Source organism: Triticum aestivum, chromosome 5B, assembly GCF_018294505.1.
Source record: "Triticum aestivum cultivar Chinese Spring chromosome 5B, IWGSC CS RefSeq v2.1, whole genome shotgun sequence".
NCBI lineage: Eukaryota > Viridiplantae > Streptophyta > Magnoliopsida > Poales > Poaceae > Triticum > Triticum aestivum.
The window spans coordinates 480,542,726-480,551,939 of NC_057807.1; positions in this window are offsets into that span (position 1 = coordinate 480,542,726).

Consider the following 9,214-nt stretch of genomic DNA (forward strand, 5'->3'; position numbering starts at 1 on the left):
CCATAACAAGGAATAAAGACAACCCTCGAGGGGCCAGGAGGATTCCTCCACTCGACCAATCATACGAGCCAGACAAGGTACGACTCTGTTTCTCCGACTGTGATACTGCTTCCTTCATTCCGATTTTGTTACAATTCAGTCGACTGACTTTCGCTTTGCTTGTTGTTTTCCAGGTCACCACTGAGATGTACTCGATGCCCAACGGGACGCAAGAATAGGTCGAAGAGGAGGAGGCGAGCGGAGGCGAAAGCCAGGAGGAGTGGTAGTCTGACGCTGAGGGGGACGAAGATGAAAACGACTCTGGTGGAGAGGAGGAGGAACAGGAGGAGGAAGAGGAGGAGGAAGCCGACCCTTCTCGCACGGAAAGGCGATCCAAGCTCTCCCACGACCCCTCGGTCGAGCGTGGCAAAGCAACTGTGCCTACGGGGCAGTCGACGAAGCGCCCTTGGATGTCTTCCCCTGCTCCGACTGAAAAAGCTCCCAAGCATCCTCGAGCGGCGTTGCTAAAGACGTCGAAGGCCCTGCCCAAGATGAAGGTGGCCATTCCCATGATATCCGGGTAACAGCAGAACTCGCGTTTCTTCGTCTAGCATGGGTAGATTCTTGGTCGACTCGTTGGTTAACCGACTGATTTCCGAAAACTGTAGTGCTGCTACCTCCGAGACCTCCACCAAGAACGACGATCAAGAGATGGAAGATGCTGCCACCTCCAATCCTGGTATGCTCTCTGTAGTTTCACTTCTGGTCGATTGGATTTTCATTTCTAACTCTGGATTTATCCTGCAGCTCCTCATCACGTCATTGATCTCCCTGATGACGATGACGAGGTGCCACTGAGGGCGAGGAAGAATAGAAAGGCCCCGGCTGGCAAGGCCACTCGAACTGCGTCAGCACCTGAGGTACAAGTTCAAGAAGGTGGCGACATCGCTCGACATTCTGTGACCTTCGCTGTGCCACTGACGAGTGCCCGGCCTTCGTCATCGACTGCTGAACCGCCCTCCCTTTTCGCCACACACCACGTCCCAGAGGATCAAGCGGGTGCTGCTAAGGAGGCTATACGCCAAGCAGGGATCATGATGGAGCAGGTGAAGGCGATCCGGGAAGCCAGCCAAGCGGCCTATGATGCAAGCTCAGCCCTTCAGAGCAATGTCCAGGTTAGTTGGTAACCGCCTGTTCTATTAGGATATGTTATCTGAAGACTTCCCTTCTGAAAATCTTTGTGTCTGTACACCCACTGGGTGTGTCGATTGAATTTGTAGACTGGGCACGCTGAGTGCACCCTCTGGGTGTAGTCCCCGAGACTATAGTGGACTGCTGGCAGTCGACTGTAGTCTTTGTAGTTGAAATTTCTTCACTCGGTCTGGTCGGTCCATGTCGAGTGGAACATTAGAACTGGTGGGGGCACGTTGAGTGCACCCACTGGGTGTAGTCCCCGAGACTATGGTGGACTGCTGGCAGTTGATTGTAGTCTGAAGAACTCTCTCTCCTGATTTTTTTTGTAGATCATGATGAGACTAAGACTAACTGCTGGCAGTTAGCTGTGGTTCCGGAATCATAATCTCTTTGTTCCTTTCGGTTGACTGATCGGATCAAGTCGATAAAACTAGTGGGGGCACACTGAGTGCACCCACTGGGTGTAGTCCCTGAGACTACTGTTGAATATTTTGATTCGACTGTAGTCTTAGAAACATTACTGTTTTCCTCTTGGTCACTCGGAAGCAACTTCTCTTTGATGCCTGTCGACTGTCTCTTTGCAGAAATCTTGCGAGCTCATGGCCTGTTATACTGATTTGGAAAAGAAACATATCCAGCTTGACCTTGATTTGAAACTTGTTCAGGAGAACTTTCAGAAGGCAAAGGACGAGGCAACAGGTACAATTGGTGAGAACTTGACGACTGTTTTCGTCCTTCTGCCCATTATTGATTCTAAACTCCTTGTCATTTTGCAGAAAAAATGAAGGTGGCTCTGAACAAGAAGGACCAGGAACTTGCTGAGGTGCAGAAGGCTGCTTTGGATAAAACGAAGCTTGTGGAAGAGAAGCTGGCTTCAGTCGGCAAACTTGAAGAAGAGAATGCCAACCTGAAAGCTGCTCTCGACGCGGCCAACAAGGAAGTCAGCCATCTGAAGAACGACAAGATTGCTCTGAGTGACAAGGCTAGTGGCTGTGGGGAAGAAGAATGATCTGGAAGCTTATCTGGGAGGGCTCGCCAAGAAGTTGTTCCTCATGCTTGAATGTAACCTCTCTCACCCGACTGACTTGTTATCGTCGACTCGTCGCAGAGCTGCTGGTTTATCTTTGACTTGTGTGTACAGAATTCTGCCAAAATTTCGAGGAGGAGACCAGTCGAGTGGAGACAGGTTTGGATCTGATCAACTCTCCTGTGAAGGATGAAGCTGCCATGAACGTGCTCCGACTGGAGTCTCGTGTCGCCGGTGTGGTCGACTACCTTGCTCGATTGAAGGTTGCAGCGTCGCAGATCGACAAGACACTCTGGCCGAGAGAGACGCTTCAACTTGACCTCGAGTCTCTGATGACTCGACTGAATGAAGTTCCAGGTCGAGTGCAAGAATGGAAGAAGTCCTCTGCCAGGTGTGGTGCTGATGTTGCTCTATCTCTGGTCCATGTTCACTGTAAGGATGCACGAGGAAAAGCTGGCGTCCCTCAAGGTGGCCAATACCAAGAAGCATGACTTCCAATCTTTCATGGAGACCTTCATTGCCGCTGCCACTCGGATTGCAGATGGAATCGACCTGGATCAGTTCGTCGCGCCTTCCAGTCCTCCACCGGAGGAGTAAAAAACTTCTATGCTTGATGCCTTAAATTTGCCTCGGAATGCCGAGTGATTTTGTAACTTATAAACTTTAACAGGCTTCACGCCTGAGCACTTCTGGACCCGTAGGGTGTTATCTGAACTTGGCTTTGCCATTGAATATGCTTGCATTTGTCTTCGAGCGAATATTGTTCTTCACTCGGAGTATATTTTAGTGCTTGGTACGTACTCTTGCAGGTTGGAGCACAGATTGCAATCGACTTGCGTCCTTGCGGGTCGGGATGGGGTGCACATTGTATTTGTGCCGGAGCTCAAAGGAGAAGGTAGCAGTCGACCTGCATCTCGTCGTCCTTGCAGAGCGCATGTTGTATTTGTGCCGTAGCTCGAAGGAGGAGGTAGCAGTCGACCTGCACCTCGTCGTCCTTGCAGAGCGCACATTGTATTTGTGCCGTAGCTCGAAGGAGGAGGTAGCGGTCGACCTGCACCTCGTCGTCCTTGTAGAGCGCATGTTGTATTTGTGCTGTAGCTCAAAGGAGGAGGTAGCGGTCGACCTGCACCTCGTTGTCCTTGCGGATCGAAACGAATTTCGTACTTAGGCGAGTGCTGGTCTGCAGCTAAGCCCCCGAGTGAGAGGCAGACTCACCACTCGGTAGGATTTCAAACACTTAGGCGAGTACTGGACTGCAGCTAAGCCCCCGAGTGAGAGGCAGACTCGTCACTCGGTAGGATTTCAAACACTTAGGCAAGTACTGGACTGCAGCTAAGCCCCCGAGTGAGAGGCAGACTCGTCACTCGGTAGGATTTCAAACACTTAGGCGAGTATTGGACTGCAGCTAAGCCCCCGAGTGAGAGGTTTGCTCTCCATTCGGTAGGATTTTAAACACTTAGGCGGGTACTGGACTGCAGCTAAGCCTCCGAGTGAGAGGCAGACTCACCACTCGGTAGGATTTTTATTACTTCTCATTGTATTTGTGCCATAACTCGAAGGAGCAGGTAGCAGTCGACCTTCACCTTGTTGTCCTTGCGGATCGGAATTAATTTCATACTTAGGCGAGTACTGGACTGCAGCTAAGCCCCCGAGTGGGAGGTTTGCTCTTCACTCGGTAGGATTTCAAACACTTAGGTGAGTACTGGACTGCAGCTAAGCCTCCGAGTGAGAGGCGGACTCACCACTCGGTAGGATTTCAAACACTTAGGCGAGTACTGGACTGCAGCTAAGCCCCCGAGTGGGAGGTTTGCTCTCAGCTCGGTAGGATTTCAAACACTTAGGCAAAACGGATTCACAGCTAAGCCCCCGAGTGGGAGGTTTGCTCTCCACTCGGCAGGATTTCAAGCACTTAGGCGAAACGGATTCACAACTAAGTCTCCGAGTGAGAGGCTTGCTTGTCACTCGGTAGGAAAAGTTTTTACAAACTTAGGCAAAACGGATTCGCAGCTAAGCCACCCACTGGGGGATTTCTTACATAAACAAAAGCAGCAACAATTAATGGGAAAATTATAACACTTTTGTCTTTGATAAACAAACTACATGAGTACTTTTATTACATCTCGTCTGAGTGAATACTTAAGTGTAAAAGGGGCGGAGCAGATCCGCATTCCAAGCTCGTGGCTCATCAATCTGGCGATCGACGTTGTAAAGATGGTATGCTCCATTGTGGAGAACTTTGGTGACGATGAAGGGGCCTTCCCAAGTAGGGGCGAGTTTGTGTGGCTTCTGTTGGTCCACTCGGAGTACCAAATCTCCTTCTTGGAAGGCTCGACTCTTCACGTTTCTGGCATGGAATTGACGCAAGTCTTGCTGATAGATGGTCGATCGGATCATGGCCATCTCTCTTTCTTCTTCCAGAAGGTCGACTGCGTCCTGCCAAGCTTGCTCTGCTTCAACTTCAAAGTAGAGCTCGACTCCTGGTGCATTGTGAAGCAGATCACTCGGCAGAACCGCTTCAGCTCCATAGACCAGAAAGAATGGAGTTCTCCCAGTCGATCGATTTGGAGTAGTCCTCAATCCCCAAAGAACTGATGGAAGTTCGTCGACCCATGCGCCCGCTGCGTGTTTGAGATCACGCATCAACCGGGGTTTCAATCCTTTGAGAATTAGGCCGTTGGCTCTTTCTGCTTGTCCATTCGACTGGGGATGGGCGACTAAAGCGTAGTCGACTCGTGTGCCTTGAGAAGCGCAGAAGGCTTTGAATTGGTCGGAATCGAAGTTTGACCCATTATCAGTGATGATGCTATGCGGAACTCCATATCTGAATATCAACTCTCTGATGAAGCTGATAGCGGTGCCGGCATCAAGATTCTTGATAGGCTTTGCTTCGATCCACTTGGTGAACTTGTCGACTGCCACCAGTACATGGGTGAAGCCGCTCCTGCCAGTTCTCAGTGGTCCAACCATATCTAATCCCCAAACAGCGAAGGGCCAGACGATTGGAATGGTCTTCAGGGCTGAGGCGGGCTTGTGTGACATGTTGGAGTAGAACTGACATCCTTCACACTTGTCAACTATCTCTTTCGCCATTTCATTTGCTCTGGGCCAGTAAAAACCCGCTCGGTATGCTTTAGCCACAATAGTCCGAGAGGACGCATGATGACCACAGGTACCCGAGTGGATGTCATTAAGAATTATCCGACCCTCTTCTGGCGTTATGCATTTCTGGCTGGCTCCAGTCGCGCTTTCTCTGTACAACTGTCCCTTCATCACAGTGAAGGCTTTGGATCGACGGACGATCTGTCGAGCCTCTTCTTCATTCTCTGGGAGCTCTTTCCTTAGGATATACGCGATGTATGGCACTGTCCAGTCGGGAGTGATAACCAAAACTTCCATGATCAGGTCGACCACGGCTGGGACCTCAACTTCAGTCGGATCCATGGTGCTTTTTGGTTGCGGGGCTTCTTTGGTGAAAGGATCCTCTTGAACTGACGGTGCATGGATATGTTCCAAAAACACTCCACTGGGAATGGCTTCTCTCTTGGAACCTATCTTTGCCAATTCATCAGCTGCTTGGTTTTTCAGTCGGGGTATATGATGAAGCTCTAACCCCTCGAATTTCTTCTCCAGCTTTCTTACTGCATTGCAGTAACCTGTCATGGCTGGGCTTCTGACGTCCCACTCCTTCATCACTTGGTTAACCACCAAATCCGAGTCACCGTACACCATGTGGCGACGGACGCCGAGTGAAATGGCCATACACAACCCATATAAAAGTGCTTCGTATTCTGCTTCGTTGTTGGAGGAATCAAAGTGAATCTGGAGTACATATCTGAGCTTATCTCCTCGGGGGGAAACCAACACTACCCCAGCACCGGAACCATTCAGCATCTTAGAGCCGTCAAAGAACATGGTCCATTGCTCTGAGTGAACTTGAGTCGGCAGTTGTTGTTCAGTCCACCCGGCGAGGAAATGTGCTATTGCTTGGGACTTGATAGCTTTCTTTGCCTCAAATCTGATATCCAGGGGAAGGAGTTCAATCGCCCATTTTTCCACTCGACCAGTTGCATCTCTGTTGTGCAGAATCTCTGATAATGGGGCATCGCTGACGACTATAATGGTATGGTTAGAGAAGTAGTGAGCAACTTTCTTCGTGGTCATATAAATCCCATATACAAGCTTCTGATAATGAGGGTATCTTTGCTTTGATGGGGTCAGGACTTCAGAAATATAATATACTGGGCGCTGAACTTTGAAGGCTTTCCCTTCTTCTTCCCGCTCGACCGTAAGTACTGTACTGACAACTTGTCCCGTGGCTGCAATGTAAAGCAGCAAAGGCTCTTTGCTGATCAGGGCAGCAAGCACTGGTTGGGTGGAAAGCAGGGCTTTTAGCTCTGCAAACGCTGCATCAGCTTCAGGAGTCCACTCGAACTTGTCTGACTTCTTCATCAGTCGGTAAAGAGGCAATGCCTTTTCACCGAGATGAGAGACGAATCGACTTAAAGCGGCCAAGCAACCAGTAAGCTTCTGAACATCGTGCACTCACACAGGTCTTTTCATTCGGAGTATAGTGCCCACTTTCTCTGGATTTGCATCGATTCCTTGTGCGGAAACGAGAAAACCGAGTAATTTTCCACCAGGAACTCCGAATGTGCACTTTGATGGATTAAGCTTGATATCATACCTCCTGAGATTGGCAAATGTTTTAGCGAGGTCAGTCAGTAGGTCGGAACCTTTCCGTGACTTGACCACAATATCATCCATGTATGCTTCCACATTCCGACTGATTTGAGTGAGCAAACACTTCTGAATCATCCTCATGAACGTGGCTCCGGCATTCTTGAGGCCGAATGTCATGCTGACATAACAGAAGCACCTGAATGGGGTGATGAAAGCTGTTTTGATCCCATTGGGTCCATACATACGGATCTGATGGTACCCGGAATAGGCGTCTAAGAAAGACAGTCGCTCACATCCCACAGTCGAGTCGACTATTTGGTCGATGCGGGGGAGAGGAAAATGATCTTTTGGGCAGGCCCGATTGATATGTTTAAAGTCAATGCACATGCGAAGTGACTTGTCCTTCTTGGGGACCATGACAACATTGGCGAGCCACTTGGAGTGGTAAATCTCTCGGATAAACTCTACTGCTAAGAGCCGAGCCACCTCTTCGCCAATGGCCTTCCTTTTCTGGACGGCGGACCGTCGCAAATGTTCCTTGACAGGTTTTGCCTTTGAATCGACTCATAGACGGTGCTCAGCCAGTCCCCTGGGTACACCTGGCATGTCAGAAGGTTTCCATCCAAAGATGTCCCAGTTCTCACGGAGAAACTGGATGAGCGCTTCTTCCTATTTGGGGTCGAGTGTTGTGGAGATATTGGTCGGAGCAGCGTTGGGATCGGTTGGGTGGATGTGAACTGGCTTTGTCTCACCGGACGACTGAAACGCTGATGCTGTAGCAGGCTTCTTAGCTCGCAACAAATCACTCGGGTCTGCATGTTTCTGGTGTTCCTGCCACTCTTCTGCTACCATCTGAGCATCAGCGATCTTTGAGCTTTTATGAAAGCACTCTTCCGCCTTCTTGCGATTACCAGTAACAGTGATCACACCTTTAGGGCCAGGCATCTTCAATTTGAGGTACACGTAACATGGTCCAGCCATAAAACGTGCATAAGCTGGCCTGCCCAAAATAGCGTGATAGGCACTCTGGAAATCCACAACCTCAAATGTCAACTTTTCTTTTCGGAAATTCTTAGAATCACCAAAAAACACATCAAGAGCAATCTGGCCGAGTGACGCAGCCTTCTTGCCAGGAATGACTGCATAGAAGCTCATGTTGCTGGTACTGAGTCTGGACATCGGAATGCCCATTCCCTGCAATGTCTCTGCATACAGTATATTCAAACTACCGCCACCATCCATCAACACTTTAGTCAGTCGAGTGCCTTCGACAACTGGGTCGACCACCAGAGCTTGCCTCCCAGGGGTGGCTATGTGCGTCGGGTGATCAGACTGGCCGAATGTGATGGCCGTCTGAGACCACTTCAGATAATTGGGTGTCGCCGGAGCAAACATATTCACTTCTCGGTTTATGACTTTCAGTCGACTTTTGCTTTCAACGTCAGCAAAAATCATCAGGGTGGAATTGACCTGGGGATATCCATCATCACTATCCTCTTTGTCCTCAACCTTGTCCGACTCCTTTTCCTTATCTTTGGGTTGTTTCCCCTGGAACTTCTGGATCAAGAGCCGGCACTGTCGAGTGGTATGTTTCGGGTAAATGAAGTTACCATCTTCATCTTTCTTCGTGTGGATGTGGCACGGCAAATCCATCACGTCATTTCCTTCTTTATCCTTTACTTTTTTGGGGTTCCAAGGCCCTTTGGGCTTCCCCTTAAACTTTCCCTGAGTCACGGCCAAGGCTTCTCCAGGAGCAGCTGGCTCGGCTTTCCGTTTCTGCTTCCGACTGGAGTTACCTCCTCGGGTTTCGTGGGCGACTGACTTTTGCTTGCCACTCCGGAGCCGATCCTCTTCTTCACCATTGGCATACTTGGTGGCTATCTCCATCATTCGACTCAGAGACATGTCTCCGGTTCGACCGAATTTCAGGTTCAGCTCTCTGTACTTAACGCCTTCCTTGAAGGCACAAACTGCCTGGTGATCAGAAACATTCTCTACCGTGTGATGCAATGTGATCCATCTCTGGACGTAATCTCTCAAAGTCTCATTCGGCTTCTGCACACAAGTTTGCAGCTCTATCAGCCCTGCTGGTCACTTGCAAGTTCCCTAAAACGTTCTGACAAACACTCGGGAAAGATCTTCCCAAGTGTAAATGCTGCTGGGTGCTAACTGATTCAGCCACGCTATGGCCGAGCCCTCCAACATAAGAGGCAGATGCTTCATGGCCACCTTATCATTGCCGCCGCCGATCTGAACAGCCACTCGGTAGTCCTCAAGCCAAGCATCAGGCTTGGACTCACTAGTGAACTTGCTAACTCCAGTTGCCAACCTAAA